Here is a 20,736-nt window from a genome sequence, read left to right on the forward strand (position 1 = left end):
TTTTATTGACAAAGAATTTTTGGAGGAGGTTTAGTGTAGCCAAGTAAAAGTTTTTTGGGTTTTTTTTTTCAAGTTCTATCAAAACTGTATTAGCTTATAAGAATAAATTTGCTTTTGGCTTGATGAAAAAGTTAAGGTTGCTTTTTATTATTGTTTTCTATTTTCTCGTGTTTACCATGCCTTTTTTTTTTTTTTTCTGTAAAGATAACCTTCTTACCTTTAACCAAAATGAAGAGATAAACTCTTTCTCTCATAATCTTTTACAGTAGAATTTAAGAGAAAATAATACTTCCTCGTGAACAGAATTTACAGTAACCCTTGGTATGTCACAGGTTCAAAATTTTGCCCTTTTGTATGTCTTTCAGAGATGGAGGAAAAAATGATAGCTTTGTCTTAATTTTCTTGGGTCTTAAATATGATTTATTTTATTGTTAAAATGGCAGATTTTATAGCCTATCAACTTGCTTTTGTTTGCTGACAGAGAACCATAGCAATCTTGCAGCAAGAAGTGCTTGAATTATCACGAAGGCTTCATACAGCAGAGGTAGAGTGCTGCTCAATGCATCTGCAGCTTGCAGAGTTCAAATGGACTTTCAATGAGATGCAAAAAGATGCTGAAAAAGCCCACAGACTGCAAGAGCAACTAAATGCACTTCAGCATGTAAGTTTATTTGATTTGGAGACTCTCTTGCTTGAAAAAGATTCACTTTTCTATGCATTTTTTGATTTGTGTCCTTTTGGAAAACATGCTTAAAAATTATTTACTTTTAACAGATTTTTTTCTGAAAACTTGCCTTGTAAATATCACTAAGCTAGAAGTCAGACGTATTTAGAAATAACCCTTTTCAACTGGAGTCTCCTCTTGATCTGTAGAAGGAGGTATCCTGTATAAATTACAGTTTGGTCTTCAGCGATCCAGGTTCTCAGATTTGTTGGAAATGTTAATGTGATTTATGTATCCTAAAAGAAGATTTCACTGCAAGAGAGTAAAGTCAACTGTAATGAGAGTGTTCAGTAGGAAAGTCCATGAGATGTTAATGAAATATAAATATAGCAGTTTAAACTCTGTATGGATGTAGATGAATGTTATAATAAATAAAATAGAAATTTTAGTGGTTCTGTGTCTGTGAAGAAGTAACTTTATGGCAGGGGGAAAAAAAGCCTTTTCCTACATTCTTGTTAGTACAAGTGCACAAAATTCCCTGGAGTCTTTTGCTGTTGCTGGCTGACTTACTGAAACACTGTGGGTTCCCTAACCTGAAGCCTAGTTGGTAGAACCTGTCAGTGTGTCCCAATCCAAACACTTCCAAGCAGAGAATATCTGCTAGATGATGTCTCACCCATCATCCTTCCTCTTCCTAGCTAGTAAAATGGTTTCGGTTTTGTTGGGGTTTTTTTGGTTCTGGTTTGTTTGGTTTTTTTTTAAACTCAAAAATATCTAATCGTCTTCAGTTTTGTTCTTAACAGGTTTTATTCCCATAGTGTTTTGGAACAGTTAGGTGAAAATTATCACATTTTAGATTGTGGTTGAAATACATGATGACTTTCCTTGAAGAATTATTTCTTCTTTCTGGAACAGTTTTTGGAGGAGAAAAACAGTCCACAAACATTAATAACTTATCCACTAAAACGGTTAATAAGGGTCTATAAGGGTTAATAAGTTATCCACTAAAATTTTGAACATGGATCTGCATATTTTTTCTTCTAAATATTGATGTTTTGCATTCTAAGGTGCTAATTTGTATAGAATAATAAATGCCAAGACTTTACATTAATGTTCTTTATAAGTAACACAGTAATTAATTGGTCTGCCCTTTTATTGTTCAATGATCATTGTGTCAAAAAAACCTCAATACTAACCCTAAGTATGCATTTGTTTTAGAATTTGGTATATTTGCAAGTGGAACTGAGAAAACCAGGTAGGGAAACCACAGGATATAGTTACTGAATCAGATACAACTTATTTCACTTTCCAGAAAATAATCACCCAAGACAATATAAATGAGGAATTAGATAATGCTTTGCAGCGTGAGCGTGAGGCAAGATTGCTTTTACAAGAATACGAGAAATGGCTTTAGAAATTAAGTAATAAACTGGAATTGCATCCAGGTGCAGACACATACAGAAGCCAAGACTCAAATGTATCTCCAATGGTAAGATTATTCTTCTGGAACAGTCTCCCAAATTTTACCTTTCATTAAGTAAGCCAAATAGTGCAGTCCTTGTGTGAATAAAATAACAGGAGTAAATACACACACACAGTACTTAGTGTGCTGGATTTTTAGACTACTGAGAAAATGCTTCAAAGGCTTTTTTTTTTTTTTTAAGCTATGGTTGTTTTATTTTTAAAAAATAAGTCTTCAATGAGGATTTGTTTTGGATTTTTTTTGCCTACAACAATTTTTTTTTCTAAAACACATTTGTACATAGCAAATATACTAAAAACTGGGGAGGGGGGAGAGGGGTTTGGGGGTTCTGAGCCAGTAATATTTTTGCTAGGAAATTCATCAAACCTTTGTATACAGCGGTCCAAATCTACTTCACAATCAATTTGTCTTCCACGCTGGTCAGTACCCAATGCATAAAGTGAGTTTATTTGGGCTGATGAGTAACTCTGTTCTCTGTCTGCTGGCAGAGCCTCTCTAATGCAAAGGAGGAGCTGAGGAGAAGAGATGAAGTTCTGAATCACCAGAAGAGACTGTTGATAGACATGGAGCAGGACCAGCAGTGGCTGAGGGAGACTCTCCAGGAGGCAGAACATGCCCTCCAACAGGCAGCAAAGTGAGCCCTGGGACCTGGGGGATGTCGATTAAAATGAACAAAAATTTAAATTCCTACTTCCATGGTTAGTGTTTTAGACCTGGCAGTGTAAGGCTAGAAGAGAAAAGCACATCTGTCTCTTTTTTTTAAATTCAGGGATAGTCTTCTAAAACCAAAATTGTTAGTTCAAAATAGTAGGTCATACATTTTATACATACAGTTACTCCATAATAGTGCTCCAAATTCTGGGCACTGAAATAACTGGCAAACAAAATACCTGTGCTTTCTTACTGATCTGACATCTCTTTGGCAGATCCTCAATATTCTGTTTATTCAAGAAATGTTTGTTTGTTGTCTGTGTTTCCACACCATCTTTATAGACATATACAATTAATTTAGAGTAAATACAGAACCATCAGCTAGGGGACAGGTCTTAGCTGCCAAAGGGACTGAAACCCATTTTGGACCTAGCCTTTCCTCTGGGGCAAGATCGATCTTCCAGTTGATTTCAGAGAGTTTTGGATTTAGACCTAATCCCCACACCATTTACATCATAACCTGGAGTGGAAGGAAAGGCTCAGGCACTGGTCTTGAAAAGACTGGTAGTCAAAAGAAGCCCCCTTGACTTGAAGGAGCTTATTGCTAGCCTATCCTTACAGTCATATAGCAGATAAAAAAATAAATCTTTGCAGACTTTATTTTCTAATATTTATCATAGTATGATGTATGTATTATGAATATTGTTGTTCCGTGGCTAGGGTCTGAAAAAATTTTAGTTAATTAAAATTTCTCGTCATACCTGGGATCAGGTAGAGAAGCTTTAAGCGCTGGGGAAATGACACAATTTGTATAGTCCTCAATGAAATGTTTAACAAGCTGAATAAAATGCTAAATGCTATTTGGTATGATTTGATCAATGCAGGTGTGACCTGCAGAAGGATTTGCTCTAGAAAGCTTGCCCTTTTCATCCTGCTCCAATCTATTTTGGACATTCCTTGTGGCCATACATATATCCAGAAAACGTTATTTTAATGTGAAGTGGCTTTAAAACTGGCATTTTTTGCCTGTGTATAGCAGCTAAATATCAACAAAGAAAACTACCCTTCCCTTCCTTCTTCCAGCAGTTCTTCAAAACAAATAGGGTTTTTTACTCCCTTTGGAACATATAAGCAAAGCAGATGAAATAAACAGAATCTGTCAGTGTTTTCCAGTACAAGAATATAATACCATCCTGCTAGAGTCTTTTTATGACCTCTATAACCAAACCATGATAGTTGTTCATTGATAGGCCAATAATTACATATATTTTAATTGCTCATCTTCAATGAAAACATCTTTCATACGGAAATGCCTTAAATAGTGGTACATGAACTATTTTTAGGGTTTGCATCGGAGATATGAAAAAGAGAAAATCCTAATTGAGTTATCAACAATTATAAGACATGACAAGACATGACAGCCATTAAGTAGCAGAAAATTAATTTCCATGTTGGTAGAGCTTTAGTTCTATAAAGTTACTCCATTGTTCTTGTTTTGTTTTGGTTTTTTTTTTTCTTTTATAATAGAGACAAAGAGTTGATCATTAATCATATGAAAGCTGTGGACGCCACACTGAATGCGGTAAGAATTTGCAGTGTTCCCTCTGATATTTGTTTCCAAACAGGCCAAAGCCTGCCAGAACTGCTTATTCTCAGGGGAGGAGAGAAGTTGTTGCAAAGAAACTTCCTTTCCTTAGAGCTGAAGATTCCCCCCTCAATTCCTTTCATCTTAAAAAACCACAGTGAAATAAAATGCAAGTTTGTAGTACAGAAACAACTTGTTTGAAATGTAGAACTTATGGCAAAATTCACCTTCATTCCCTCACTAAGTGTTGTTTCTGATTGCCAAGCGAAGACTAATGGAACACACAAAAAAAATTGGCAATTGCTGTGGAGTTAACCCTCTAGTGGGTAAGGAGAGGTCATACTTGGTGGCTGTAAAATATTTGGCTTTGTGTGTGCTACTTTAATATCTGGAACATCATAAATAGGAAAAGGCAAGAAGTCATAATCTGTGGTCAGAAACTTCCATGGTATTTTTTTAAAGCATATTTTAAATTTAATAATAATCCCAAGTTTTCTCTCTGACTTGTACAATTGTGCCCTGGTATAGGGGTATTTGAAGGTCCAACAAAGCTGTATATATTAATTATTTAGGAGAAAGGACTATTTTCAACTATTGCTCTAATGCAGATGGTTTTACAACTGTTTTTAATCCAGAGCAGCACAGAGTTAGGGGGAAAAAAAAAGAAAAAAAAGAAAAAAAAAAAAAAAAAAAAAAAAAAAAAAAAAAAAAAAGGTGTTTTCATTACCTTGGAGTGTCAATTTCCCTTACTACATCTTTAATTCCTAGCAACATGGGAATCTCTTCCTTATTTTAGTTTCTGCACTCCCCAAAAATTTGTTACTTTAATTTTCAGATATCTTTTTCAAGTCTCTTTCCTTTAATGTTCACGGAAAGTGACAGAGCCTAAACTGTGTGTTCCACCTGCAGCAAACTGCTGATAGAAAATTTCCTTTGTGCCACCACCGTTCTTCATACCGGCTTCTTTCAAACTTTGCAAGTGGATGTCATGCAGCAAGTGCTGTGTTTTTACAGTACTACATAATGCCATATCCTTGGCTATTGTCTTTTCAGACCAGGGAAAGGTGATTTTTTTTTGTTTGTTTGGTTTGGTTTTGTTGTTTTGTTTTTTGGGTTTTTTTGTAGCATTCTCTCCCAGCACTGTGAATTAGAGATTTATTTGCAATGAAAATTCAATCTTACTTTATTCATGGATGTTAGGTCCAGCAATCAATGTAAGTCCACTCAATAGGCTCAAGGGGACCCAGTTCATCCCAGTAGGTGTGACTGAAGGAGAATTACCACTGATGCTGGGGATTTTTTCTGTTTAGGTCAGAGACCAGGCCATGGCATCAGGTGCTGCAGCAGCCACACTGCTCCCCAGCCTGCAGCTGGAGACCCTTCCAGAGGAAGCAATGAGGCACAGGCCAGAGGCTATAGCATTCCAGGTTAGAGTCTAAAATCAATCCTGTTTAATTTTTTCTTTTTAATTTTCTTTCATTTTTTGCATCTGAGCTAGAACAGGCAGATAGACTGCTCTGAGCACGTGGAGAGCAGATGCTTCAAAACTATTGCAGTCAACAGCTGAAAGACAATTTCCGTGTATACTCTTGCACATGGTATTTCAGGGATGATGGCAATGTTTAATTTTGCAGTTACAGCATTAAATAACTGGTGGGCATACAAACATGGACAAACGTATATATACCTTAAAATTAATATCCCTCTATCCTCCACTCTTTTTCCCCCTTAATATACACAAGACTAATTCAAACAAACAAATAAACAAAATCAAGTAAGATTCCCGGAAACAAACAAAACCAACCAAACAAAATGACAAGATTTTCATGCTCCTTCGTGGTTAGTATCAGATAGTTTTCAACCCACAGTTCTAGAATTAACTGTGGGGTTTTGAACATTGTTCATTTAAAAGAAACTGCTATTTAAAATGCTTAAATATAGAAGCTATTTTGATCATGTAGGTTTAATAACTTGCATATTTCAAAATACTGATTTTGTTAAGACAAAAAAATGAGTGGAAAAAAAGAGAAATTAACTGAAGTTGTGCAATGTTTTCAGCTCTGAACATAGATTCAGTGCAATGCCTCCTTACTGGTTTTAAGTTTGATGTCTTCTACAGAAACTATCCCTTAGTCTTTATAGTTACGCAGAATACATTAGTGCTAAGACAGAAATTTTTTCCCAATGAGAGAACAAAAGGCAGAGTGAGTAAATATTTCTTTCATTGTGAGTCACTGTCTGAATTAGAGAGAGAGCAGGTGATCAAGTAAAGTGCAAGGAACTCAGACAAGCTAAGTATTGCTTATAGTGTGTATGTTTCTGCAGTAATTCCTTCCAATTTATTGTAGATTTTTTGTTCTAATGCAGTATATAATTGCAGGACTGGGGTCACAAAATCAAGCATTCAAGAAAGGCAGATTCTAAGCTGGAAATTCTTGTGCATGCATACATGCATTTCAATACAAGAAAGATATAAATTATGTGTGCATTACTGTGTTTCAACACTAAAATATGAAAATATGTAATATGTAATGCCTTGAGATTCCCATGAAGCTTCATTAGCAGAGATGAACTTTTCCATCAAAGGGTATAATTACAAATGCTTCCCCAGTACAGTGATGACTTATTTTAGAGCTGCACAAAAGGTCCCATCTTTTCACAGGAGGCATTGTGGCCATCAGCTTTTAAATCCTACTTTTCTAATTTGGTAGTGGATGCTGTCTCTTTTCCTTTTTTTAATCACATCCCAACTCCCATTCTTTTTTTACCTCAAAATGGTTGCTGAAGCATCTGCAGGGCAGCCTGTTCCCTCTTTCTTTCCAGAAGAGAATCACAAATACAAAAATTTGCGTTTCATATTTGCATGAAGTGCTTGTGGTATAACTAGCATAGTACAGTACATGCTGCAGAGCTCACTGGTGGGGCAGAATTGTAAAATTCTCATTGACTGGGCAGCTTCAGGTAGACTTGGTAACTCAGCACATATACAAACTGTGAGCACCAATGGCTCACAGTCTGTCATTAAGGGCAATCCTGCAGTCTTGAGTGAAGTAAGCCATTAGGAATCACTTTAGGGACACTTGTCAAAAAGTGTCAACTCCACGAAAGCAGTGGAGTTGTTTGCAGGCACATCCTCTAGAATTGCCTTAGTCAGTCTGTGGCTAGCACATTTCAATTAAAGACTTATAATCTGCAAGAATTCTCCTTTAGGACCAGAACCACAGCACCAAGACATTTTGGAGACTCTTTCTGATGAGAAAAGATGTGATATGGGTTAATTTGCAACTGCTCTTTCCTAGGCAACACAATTAAATAACTTGATTTTAGCTATGTTAACATCTATTCTGAAAAGCAGCAGTGTGAAACCAAGGAAAGGAAAACTGCAAACAATCTTTGTAAATCCCTCTTTGTGGTACTGATTTTTTTGTGGTACTGATTTTTGTCTATACCACAGGTTTGCATTCAAAAAGACCAATTTCATACTGTTTGAAGGGAAAATTTAGAACAAACAAAACGTGATTAACCACTGTAAAAAAACCACAATAGTTTCAACAGTTAGTTGAGACTACATGGAGTAAATGTAAAATTATTGTACTGCCACATTTTTTCTGCTCTCTTGTCCTGCTAACTTTATGATCAGTCTAATCAATATAACAAAATTGGAACAGTCTTCTGCTACATAAGCGGAAACAGTTTGCTTTTTGCAGTTCTATTGCAATGAGATTACTTGTTTTCAGATGGTTGAAGGTTTCTTTTGTTACTGTCAAGTCATTTTTTTCTTGCTGTGAAGAGGAAGGACTAGTAAATTGACTCATCTTGAACGTGTCAGCATTAGCCTGAAAATGTGTGGTAGTTTTTTGTGAACAGAAACTGAACCTGCACTGAATCTTGTATTGAAATAAAATTTAAAAATTGTAGCAACAGCTTAGTGCTTTGCTGCATGCTTGAAAACATCTCATCAAAGCATCTTCTAACTAGGGTGTGGAGTAATTTCCTTTTCCTCAATGACACTAATATTCAAGCTTTTAGAAGAAATACTGTGTTAGACCTTTTTGCTGTTTAAGTCCTGGGACTGAAATTCTGCCTGGCTCACAAACAATATTTGATTTCTCTGTTAAAAAATACTGTGTCTTTTGTAACAAATTTGGATGTATGATATTTGATATTTAAGTGTAGCTTGTCTGGAACTAATGATTCCTTTTACTTTTATTTAAAGCATGTGCTTAGAAATTTTATGGCTCTCTACTCACTGGCAGCTGCCAAAGCTGAAACATTAACAACAGGAAGAGAATCTTTGCGGGTTCACTTTGAACCTGAAGCAGCTGCTACGCCTCCTGCTCCAGCTCCTGCTCCTGATGGTAAGCCTACTTTCCAAGCAATTACAGTCACTTGGATGTTAGTTGCTAGCCAGCACCTCCCTTCATGCTGCACAGTTTCTGTAGGCAAGTGCAACAATACTTAATTGTAAACAAAAAAGGAGCAATAGAATTAGTGAAAACAGAAATGTTTGGAGATATTTTTCAGAAGAAAAAGAGGATGGTGAAAGCTAGCACAGGAATTAAAATTACTACTGTATTTTTTTTTCCATATTTGAGTCAGGATTTTTCAGTTTTAGTTTGGATTTCATTGCTTAGTTGGTTGAGTATTTTTGGTTTTTGGGAGTAGTAGCGGTGGGTTCGTGTTTGGTTTTTATTTTTTCTTTAATATTACCCCTGCTTTTTCCCTGCCTTTTCCCTAAAGTATTTTTCTGTTCAATATGTTATAAACCATTAACATTTCTGTAGTAGCCATTCCCTTCAAGCATAACCATTTCAGTTCTTTGCATTTCCTTGTTTTAAAATTTATTTTCTCCAAACAGAATTTTTTCACCCTCATTTTGAACCTGAAGCAGGCGATAAACCTCCCACTCCTGGTCCTGCTGGTAAGTCTCCTTTATCAGTAATTGTAGTCTCTTGCATGCGGGTTCCTAGCCAGCATCTGTCTTCATGCTGCATAAGTTCTGTGGGCAAATATAATGCTTAATTGTAAACATAATGGAGCATTAAAACTAGTGCTAACAGAAAGTTTTTGAGATGTTTTTCAGAAGAGAATGGGGATGGTGAAAGCTTACACAGGGATTAAAATTACTTCTGTAAATTTTTTTTTTCCTATTGGTCCCCATTTGCTCAGATATTTTTGGTTTTAGTTTGGGTTTAGTTGCTTGGCAGTTTGGATCACTGGTATTGGGCAGAAGTGCTGGTGGTTGGGTGGGTATTTTCTTTTACGTTTTTTTATTTTTGTTATTATTATTTTTAATTCCTTTCTTTCGTTCTTTTCTATTTTTTTTAAAATGAAGTATTTTACATTTCTGTCATAAACCATTAACATTTTGTAATAATCTTCCTTGCAACCACAACCACTTCACTTGTTTTTTAAATCTATTTTCTCTGAACAGAATCTTTGCATGTTCACTTTAAACCTGAAGCAGCGAATACAACTCCTGCTCCTGCTGGTAAGTCTGCTTTTCAAGGAATTTTAGTCACTTGGATATGGGCTCCTAGCCAGCATATCCCTTCATGCTGCATAGCTTCTGTAGGGAAATACAGCAATAGTTTTAAGTGTAAACATAATGGAGCAATAAAAGTAGTGCTAACAGAAACGTTCTGAAAATTTTATATGACGAGAAAGGGGATGCTGAAATCTAACACAGGGATTAAAATTACTACTGTAATTTTTTTTTTCTTATTGGTCCCCATTTGCTCAGATATTTTTGGTTTTAGTTTGGGTTTAGTTGCTTGGCAGTCTGAATGATTGGTATTGGGCAGAAGTGCTGGTGGGTGGGTGGGTGTTTTCTTTTATGGTTTTTGATTTTTGTTATTATTTTTAGTTCCTTTCTTTCATTCTTTTCTTATTTTTTTTAATGAAGTCTTTTACATTTCTGTCATGAACCATTAACATTTTGTAACAGCCTCTCCTTGCAACCATAACCACTTCACTTCTGAGCATTACCTGGTTTTGTTTTTTAAATTTCCCTTCTCTGAACAAAACCTTTGCATGTTCACTTTGAACCTGAAGCAGCCAGTACAACTCCTACTCCTGCTCCTGCTGGTAAGTGTCCTTTTCAAGCAATTGTAGTCCATTGAATGTGGGTTCCTAGCTAGCATATCCCTTCATGCTACACAGATTCTGTAGGCAAATATAAATATAGTTAAGTATAAAGATAATGGAGCAATAAAATTAGTGCTAAGAGAAACATTCTGACACATTTTTCAGAAGACAAAACGGATCATGAAAGGTAACAGAAGAATTAAAATTACAACTCTAATTTTTTTTTTAATTGTTCCCTATTTGCTTGCATACATTTGGTTTTAGTTTGGGTTTGGTTGCTTGGTTGTATTTTTCTTGGTTTTGTGGAGTTTTAGTGTAGGTTGGGTGTTTGGGTTTTGACTTTTTAAATTTTTTTTTTAGCTTCCTTTTTTTTTTTTTTCCCCTCTGTGTGTGTGTGTTTCTTTTGCTTTGTTTTTATTTCCAAAGATATCTTTCTTTCCCTCTGCAAGAAACCATTAACATTCTGCAATAGCATTTCCTTGCAACCGTGACCATTTCAGTTTCATCATGTTTCCATGTTGTTTAAAATTGACCTTCCATGAAGTACATTTGCTTTCTCTGAACAGAATCTTTTCGGCTTCACTTGGCAACCCAAGGAACCACTACACCTCCTGCTCCTGCTGGTAAGTCTGCTTTTCATGGAATTTTAGTCACTTGGATGTGGGTTCCAGAGTCAGCATGTCCCTTCATGCTGCACACCTTCTGTAGGTCTAGCATAATGTAAGTCTAAGCATAATGGAGCAATAAAAGTAGTGCTAACAGAAATGTTCTGAAAATTTTATTTGACGAGAAAGGGGATACTGATATCTAACGCAGGGATTAAAATTACTACTGGATTTTTAATTTTTTTTTTCTATTGGTCCCCATGTGCTTGGGGTTTTGTTATTTTCTTTTGGGTGTGGATCTTGGTTGATTGTATTTTTTTGGTTTTGAGGAGTATTGGCTGTGCCTTTGTAATTGGGTTTTGATTTGTTTATTGTCTTGCTTTAAAATTCCTCCTTTTCCTCTTTCCTCGCCTCCCTCCTTTTCCTCTTTCTGTTATAAATCATTAACATTTTGCAATAGGCTTACCTTGCTACAATAACCATTCCAGTTTTGTGCATTTCCTTGCTTTTTTACAATTTATTTTCTCTGAACAGAATCTCTGCACAGCCACTTTGAACCAGAAGCAGCTGTTACGCCTCCTCCTCCTGCTTTTGCTGCTGCTCCTGCTGGTAAGTCTCCTTTACAAGCCATTGTAGTCACTTGCATGTGGCTTCCTAGCCAGCATCTCCCTTTGTGCTGCACAGCTTGTCGGGAGATATAAAAGAAGGTACGTATTAAGACAATGGAGCGTTAAAACTAGTGCTAACAGAAACTTGGCAAGACTTTTTTTAGAAGACAAAGAAGATGGTGAAAGCTAACCCAGGGATTAAAGTTACTACTGTAATTTTTTTCTACAGGTGTCTATTTGCTTGAATGATTTTGATTTTAATTTGGATTTGGTTGCTTGGTTGGATGTTTAGGTTTTGGGGAGTAGGAGTGTTGGATGGGTGGATGTTTGATTTTTTTCTTTTATTCCCTCTTTTAATTTCTTTCTTTCTTTTTTTTTTTTTTTTTTTTTTTGTTTGTTTGTTTAAACTGTAGACTTCTTCCTTTCTTTCTGTTTTAAACCATTTACATTTTGTAATAACTTTCCCCTGCAACTACAAGAATTCCAATTCTGTGCATAATCTTGTTTTTTAAAATTTACTTTTGTGCTGGCTTGAAAGCAAAACCAGCATGAGACTCCAAGTCAGAAAAACAATTTAATAGGAGGAAAAAAAAGGTAAAATAAAATGAAATAAAACACATGCAGTAGTAGAAAAGATCACTGACACAGTCAGAATACAACCTGACACCATGGTGGTAGCAGTCCAGATGAAGTGGTCTTGTTGAAGCAGTGATCCCATAGAAAGGTCTGGTAGCTCTTGTCCTCTGTGAATCCAGTGGGAAGGCTCCATCTGCTGTCCCAAATCCCAGATTATATCCAGGTGGGAGTGCTTGGCTCCTCCCCCTGGGTGGAGCATCTCACAATGGGCTGATATCATTTTATCAGTCTTGCAATGGGTCCTTGATTGCCCATTAAACAGAGATAGCTCCTGGAGGGAGTTATCTGTGAGTCATGCAGCAGGGCATTGATGGGCCATTAACAGAAGACAGTCTGGAGGGAGGGGGCAAGAGAAACAGTGCACAACCTAGCTTCAACAGCTCATGGAGATTACTTTGGGCACATCTTACATTGTAACCTAGGTCACCTTATGAAGCTATTTAAGAATCAGTTCCTTTAACACAACTATCTATTCTGAGTGTGAAAAGTGTGTGCACCTGTAATAACAAGGAATTTGTCCCATGAGAATCAGCAGAGAAAATATGTAAACAATACTAAAATAGATAGATTTCATGGACAAATACCTTTTATTAACCAATAGAATAATTAACAAGAAAGCTATTAACCAATTAGATGTTGCCCTTGAGGTTTGTAAAAACTATATATAAGACAGCATGTGGCCATAATAAAGAGTGTTCTGAGCCTTCTGAAGATGTGTGTCATGTCTGCCTTAACAACATCTCTGAGTGTTTTTCTGTAGAGAAGCACCTCACAAGCACCAGTGCTTTGCACATCCTGACTATCAGTCCAAATGGATCCATTTCATGGGAGTTCTGAAGCAGGTAGTCTTGAGTTTACCCAGTTTTATTTAGGTGATGCACAGGTGAGAAGCTTTTTCTCCCCAATTTTTGGTTCAGGCAGTTCAAATTTTGACAGCAGCAGAGCCAAAAAAGCAGCAGCGGCACATTGAAGCAGATATTACAAGTACTCTGGGCTTGCTGAAATTTGTCTCCTTCCTCCTCACATCTGAGGTGTGATAGAGGAAGACTGTTGTTGTATAGAAATTTTGGTAACACACCAGTGCGGCTAGTTTAACTTGAAGAAAACTATTTATGTAGATACAAGGGCACTCCGTGTGTGTCTGCTAATGGAATAACTCTCATTAGCCTTTTAGAGTGATTACCAACAACCCCAGATCAAAGATAGAAGTTTGGTTCTGACCGGGCTGCAGAAATAAAGTGTGAGTTGGGTCATTGAGAAATATGAATATGAAGGCTGATTTTAAAAAACAAAACAAATCAAAAAACAAAACAACAACAAAACCACAAACATAAAAACCCACCAAAAATCCACCAAACAGGATTATATGGAAAATCCCTGGAAGTGGCATCACAAGATAATAACAGCAAAAAACAATTCTGCCAGCACAGAATGGCACCAGGAAGTGCCAGGGCTAAAAATTACCACTCACCATTGGTCATCTACTGGTCACCAGGAGGTACAACCTTGAGTATAACAGGATTTACACAGAACAAAGGACAACTACCCAGTGTGTAAAACGTACCACACAGCACAAATGCAGACATAAGGTACAACTGCAAAAAAATGAGGAATGGGCAAGTAAATATAGTAGGCATGCAGGCAGCAATAACAAATAAATAGAAGAGACCAAAAGTGGGAGAAACTCCCGAAATCAGTATAATGTTCCTGCCTTGAAAAATCCTGGAACACAGATTACTTGCCAGTCACAACCCCCAGCCCCCAAAAACACACAGGCACACATGCTCTGTCTCTCTAAAGATCTGTGAACCCAGAGGACGATCCCAGGGACTCTGACTACATTTTGAACTGGGTTACTGAGAACAAGCAGTGGCACTTGCTTAATTCCCCTGCATCACTGGGACCAACAATATAATTTTTCTAAAAATGCTAAGACCTCGATTAGGCTAACAATGAATTTGCACATAGAAAGGGTTTCTAAAGTTCACATTAACTGAGTGCAATATTTGCTCAGATGCCTTGCTCTTGAGGACCACTGCTAACACAGCACAAGAGCTGACAGGGATTTTGTCAACCAGGGCGATAATTATATATATTGCCAAGCATTGCTCTACACTGAGGGCTCCTTGGCAACCCTGCCAGGCTCCTCAGCATAAAGGGTTCTTGAAACAGCACTCCCATCTTTGTTCTGTTTCAGCAGCTTCCACCTTCCCATCAATAAGATGGACATGCTGCAGCATATTGCTGGAAAATCCTGCTTTTTCAGAGGCAAGGCAGGCTGTGAGTACTTTTTCTGTATGATTTAACTTTTTTGGCACAAGCAAAACAGTGACTGAACAAGAAGAAATTAATTCTGGAAGGAAATGTAGAATAAAAGGAGAGGGTATGGAGAAGACTGATTCATGCTGTGTTGGTAAAAGGAGTATGATCACATTTTACAAAAGCAGCTATTGTCCTTTTTGAGATGTACCTGGTGTATGCACACAGCACTTAATCCCATTATATTATATTCCCCATTAACACCTGCAGCAAGGAATAAAATATGATGCGGCACTATTTTCACTCACCAGTGCAATTACAGCATGACTTGAGAGTGTTTTTAACCTTCCTGAGCATTTGCATTCCCCATACCCTCAGCAGCTCTGTCCCCAAGAAGAAGTTTCCTTCTTCTTCTCTACAGTTTCCTTCTCCTTCTGCCTGTCAAAGAAATACCCGCAGGGCACCCCTGAAATGATAGATGTGTATGGCAATATATAGCAGGGGAAATTAATCTTGACCCACGCCCCATTCCTCAGAAAGCCAGCACCAGCTCATCATCGCATCCTCTTCAGCTGGGCCTTGCTCCAGGCATGTTTCACAAGATTAATTTTAGCTACAAGGGCATTTTGCTCTATATTGATTTTGTTGTATGAAAGAAAGATGAGAATTAAGCTTGCAAATCCTGATCTTTTAACTCTATTAAATGAGGTCAGGGTAGATAAAGTTAGTAGTTAATAGTTCATGTTTCTGAGGCTAGGTATTAAAAACATGGGTCTAAGGTGAATTCTTGGGTGTACTTGGGTGGCTTGGCTGAAAACCACGATCAGAATTTATACAGCTTCAGGTATCTTATTTAATATACCAAGGATTTAATTAGAAAGATGGGAAATTAGGGAAAAAATAGTTAAAATTGGCTTTCAGGGCACAGGATGAGTGGGAAAAAAAAATCAAACAAATACAGTCTGCAGGCAGGTGACAAAGGGGATGGGCCACTGGAATGTGCTGTCCTGAGGGGATTTGAAAAGCCTCTTGCTGCTCACCTGAAGCCCACAATGCTGGCCAGGGTCAGAGGGTCTCATCTTGCATGGGCATCCTCAGCGCGCTGGGTACCTTTCACTAATCAGACAGTGATGCTCCCTTCCTCAGCACGGGGCAAACCGAAATAAACTGGGAGCTGTAAGGTTTGTAAGGTCCTCAACTGCAACTTACTACTTTTCAACGCAAGGCAGGAATCTGAACTTTTGAAAATGCACCAAAGCCTAGTGGCTTCTATCCACTGCAAATGCTTTCACCACTGCTCCTTACTTTTAATTCCCAATACTGTCTTAAAACATTGCCATTAACACACAAACAAAAACCTGAAAGACGAGCCACTGTGTAGTTTTGTGGCTGTACTTTGAAGTTGCTTTTTTCTGAGCATGCAAACTACAAAATCAGGCAAGATCCTTATAATCAGGAGGCACCCACCCCCCACCCCCAAAGGCAGAAGTTTCCAATAAAGCGTTACAGCAACAACCCAAAAAAGTGTGACTACACAGAGCCTGTTACCAGGCACACAAGAGAGGAGGAGGAGGAGGAGGAGGAGAAGAGGAGGTGGAGAAAGAAGGGGCACCAGCTGGCTGTTGAATATAGAAACTGAGCAATCCAATTTGAGATTCCTGCCTCATCTCAGTGTGCAAACCCCACTGCAAAATGGGGAAACCCCCTCCACAATGCCCCAGGGGGATGCATTACCACCAGGATTCTCACCCAGCGTAAGGCTTACAGAAAGATAAATACTTCACAGCCTTTTACACAGGCACGGATCAGGGACAAAAAGGAAAAAAAAAGGGGGGAGGGATTAAGTAATACATCAAGCCTTTGCCAGAAGCAGAATCTAAAGCCCAAATCTCCACTTCTTTACTGTGCTAGACACAACTGCCTCAATATATAAAAACCATGGAAAGTGACAGCCATTTGTTTTATATGTTGTTAAATAATTTCTGTATTTGTACCATTACACTGCTCTGGTGCACTGGTTTGTCCTTCCAACATCCCACTGAAAATCTCCTCATCATGACCCCATGTCTAGATGCATTTTGGTACTGTGATTTCCTCATAAGTTTTAAGAGAATGAGCAAGTCGCTAATGGTCCACTGTATTCCAAAAGTGTCCTGGAGACAGCCATGAAACAAGACCTTGCTGTAGGAGGTATCTCAGAGGGCAGAAAGTGGTTCACAGTCAGTATTATTGGGAGGTTTGGGAGAATGTGTCAAAAATCATCACCCATCCCTGTCTCACTCTTGGATTTATAATGTACAAGATCATCAAACGAGCATTTACAGCTTCTACTTGTGACTCAGTGTCGGGGTCGGGTTACCGGAGCCGCGGGAGAAATGCCTCATGCTGTCATGGTCAGCAGATCTCACTTTATTAAGGTTGCATTACATTTTTATACTTTTCATAATTAGCTCATACATATTGCAAAAGCCAAGCTCATCATTGGACATAACTAATTAACGCAAGCATTACTTAGCATCGACCTTAATAATTGCAAAACAGCTAAAGTCAGTACATCATATCTTTAGTTTTCCCATACTTGACTAATTTCACATCCGGCTTACATCCTGTTCTTCACATAAGCCTTCCTTCAAGGATAGCATATCCTTGAGGCCTAAATTCTTACTAGTTTAATCATGTCATGTCCCTTTTCTGCGAGCCACTGCTCTGATAAGCTCTCAACAACTCAGTCTTCTGGACTCATCTAAATGCCTGACAGAAAATACACAACCCCTTCATCTCCCTATTACGCACAAATACTCGCACGACTACTGCTACCAGTGGTTTAACTCTGCACCTATCGTAGTCATTTAGACTGAGAATGAAGTGATTGCACAACATTTGTAAGTCACAATGAAATATGAATCATACATATTAATCCCTCCTTTGAATCATGTTTAGAGTCAGTGGAGCAGTGGTAACTGAGGCTTTATGCAATGTGTCCATCCATAAATAACTCAGCATACTGCTCTTAACAGGAAAGATCTTTCATGGTAGGGAAGTTCAATACACTTGTAGGAAAAAGATAGTCAAAAGGAGATGGACAAATTGTTGAGACACAATTAAATACCAATTTAACTTCTTTGTAAACAAAGTTCTTCATCCTACCTGTTTATGTAAAATCTCATGTGTACGGATACCTTACATTGCTTGAGAGGAAAGGGAAAAAAAATCCGTTGTGGCAGGTCAATAAGGGCTGGCCTTGTTTACGTGAAAATAATAAAAGTAACAGCAACAATTTAATAGCCTGGACGTTAGTGCTGGGAAGAATGCTTTGCAGCATGGCAATTATGAAAAAGACCTACAAAATCTAGTTTTGATACTGGTTGTATCTTCTCTGTTGCAATTCCTTTAAATATCCTCTTCCTCCATATCCACATATTATGTAATAATATCTTATAATCTCTATTAAAAATTAATGAACCTCCTCCTTAGTATTATGTAGGGTTTGAAAAGCCACTACATTGATTGCAGAGCACTATTTACCGAAGCACATTGCGCATTTAGTTAATTTATTAAGAGCTTTAGCATCTGCTTGGGCTGTACATTTCTGTTAGTCAAAAGGCTCCTGAATATTCTTAACCAAATGAATCAATAAACTCTTGTCTGTGCTTGAGCTTCCTACAGATGCACAAGATCTTTCTTCCTCATGGCTCAGCTCTCCCCACCCTGGTCCATGGGATGATGCCTACAGATGCTATGCTCTCTACAGGTCAGCTTTCTGACCCTGAAGACAGCTAATGAGCTATTCCAGCTGACAAAGAGGCTCTCAGCTCTCAGCTCTCAGACATGAACCCTAAAAATGTTTTGATGCACTTGAGCAGCCAGTGGTTGAGTCTGTGGGTCTTCTGGGTGCAGCTGGGGCAAACAGCGTCTTTATTTGCATTGCTGAGAATCTGGGAGCATCAGATATATTAATGGACCTGCCTGTGTAGCCTGTCCCACTCTGCACTTAAAAACTTGTAAGTTACCTTGCAAGTGACATAGAAAGTCTAAAAACAAAGCAGCTGTGACTCCTCTTAAACAGCTCTTCAGTCATCAGACCCGCCATCTCTCCGACAGCTTCGCCAGTCCAGTGTTAACTGAGATTAATTAACACAGTCAAGTCTAACACTACCAGGCTAGAAGAAATAATGACACTCATGAATTTAGCAAATGAGACCGAAGTTATGAATTTAAAGATCTGGGAGCAAGTCTTGAGTTGTACAAAACACACTGAGTTAGGTATTCACAAAATTGCTCCAGCGTAATTGTCGGCACGTGGATTGTTTGCAAATAGCTTGCACAAACTACTAAGCATTAATCATTTGTTCTGTGACATAGTTCATCACGCACTATTTCTGCTCTTTGAGCGGGTGATTGTATCCTCCTGAAGGAGAGGGTAAGGACCAATGAAAATGAGACGTGCCCTAGGAGTTTAACACAGGTAAGTGCCTTCAATAAAATACGCAAGCGTCACATCTCGCTAATTTCTGCAAGATGCTTGTGTCTCTCCATCCCCATGCAAATAATCCACAATGACTCTGCAGAGTCTGGTGAACCAAAGCCTGGGGACAAGGAATTTGCGTTGACTATTTCTGGCACCGCAATTCTTTTTAACACTCCAAACAAGGGGGAGTGTTGCAGAGGAGTATCTAATTCCCCCAGACAACCTGAGAGGAAGGGATGATAGATCACTGCTCCTAAGAGTTTGGCAAGAGCATGCAAATTGCTGTCTCTCTCTGCAGGAAGCTGTACTGCTTCAGGGAGAGAGAACCTCCAGCAAAAACAGTCAAAAAGAAAGTATATTCCCTGAAGACACAGGAATATTGGAATTTTATTTCTTTCCACCTTTCAGTTTTCATTGTTTACATGATGTTAACACTTGAATGCAAGTCTTGGTCAAAGATACAGAATCCTAGAATGGTTTGGGTTGGAAGGGACCTTACCCCCTTGCCAAGGGCAGGGGTACATCCACTACACCAGCTTGCTACAATGCCCATCCAAGCCTGTCCTTGAACACTTCCAGGGATGGGGGATGTATTAGAGTTATTACAACAATGTGCAGAATTATAGTTCCACACACTTCAGTGACCTGGGATGGAACTAAAGAAGGTGGAAAATTATAAGCTGGATTGAATTTTGTTGCAATAAAGCTCTGATATCCCAGAAGTGCTCTTTGAGGTATACCTGGAAACAGTCAGCAGCAGTGAGAAGAAAAGCAAGAAAGGAGACTCAAAGAAACCAGAAGCTTCTGCTAAAGGATGTCACAGCACCACGCATTTTCAGTGGCAGCCACATCAGGCAGTCATTGTTTACAGACAGGCAATATGTCATGGGTAATTCTGACACCCCCTGACAACTTTTCATCTTCCAGAGGAGACTTCTGACAAAGCACAAAAGTACATCTGGACTTTCTCATGCCTGGACTGGTAGACCAGCAACTATTCCAGTACTCAGCCCAGTGTATTTTGCTGTGATTTTAACTGTATTGAAGAGGACTGAATTTCCCATTTGAGGCCCTTGTTCAGTGGTCAGACTGCAGACTCGTTTCTTCTGCTTTTACTGATCATAATAAGCTATTTTGCTGCTCATTACTTCCCAATGAAATTGTAGTAATTTTGTATGACTCTCAGAAGACACGCATTTGCTCTCATAGTGCTGGCATAATATGGATCCACAAAAAGATGAATTACCTAAATTATTCTCAATCACAGTTATTGAATTGCTTTCTATAGGTTTTTAGGCAAAGTGGGAACACTCTGGTGAAAATAAGTCAAATTCAGGTAAAATTAAAGGTTAGAGTTGACGGAAGTCTGAAATTTGCTTATGAATATATTTTTAGCATCACAGCAAAAAACCACAGATCCTATTGGACTAGTTCCTCATTCAAAGCAAAACAATACCACACTTAAATGAAGTCTGAATTATTATTTTTTTTATTATTATTATTATATCAGTTGCATCAGAAACAACATGCAGGCACTTATACAACTGAAAAGATTTACTTCAGCTGTTCTTTTTCTCCTCACATGAACATTCTCCCCTCTTCATGAGCACTTCAGTAATCAAATTACATTAGGACAAATGCTCATAGAAAATGCACAGCAAAACCAAACACTTGGAGTATTTTCAAGTTC

General features: G+C 38.0%; 1 pseudogene; it reads left to right on the forward strand.

Annotated features, from left to right (window-relative positions):
- LOC120765808 (coiled-coil domain-containing protein 171-like) overlaps positions 1 to 13,356 on the forward strand; it is a 40,148-nt pseudogene extending 26,792 nt beyond the window's left edge.
- Positions 13,357 to 20,736: the final 7,380 nt, after the last annotated feature.

This window comes from Hirundo rustica, chromosome Z (assembly GCF_015227805.2).
Source record: "Hirundo rustica isolate bHirRus1 chromosome Z, bHirRus1.pri.v3, whole genome shotgun sequence".
Lineage (NCBI taxonomy): Eukaryota > Metazoa > Chordata > Aves > Passeriformes > Hirundinidae > Hirundo > Hirundo rustica.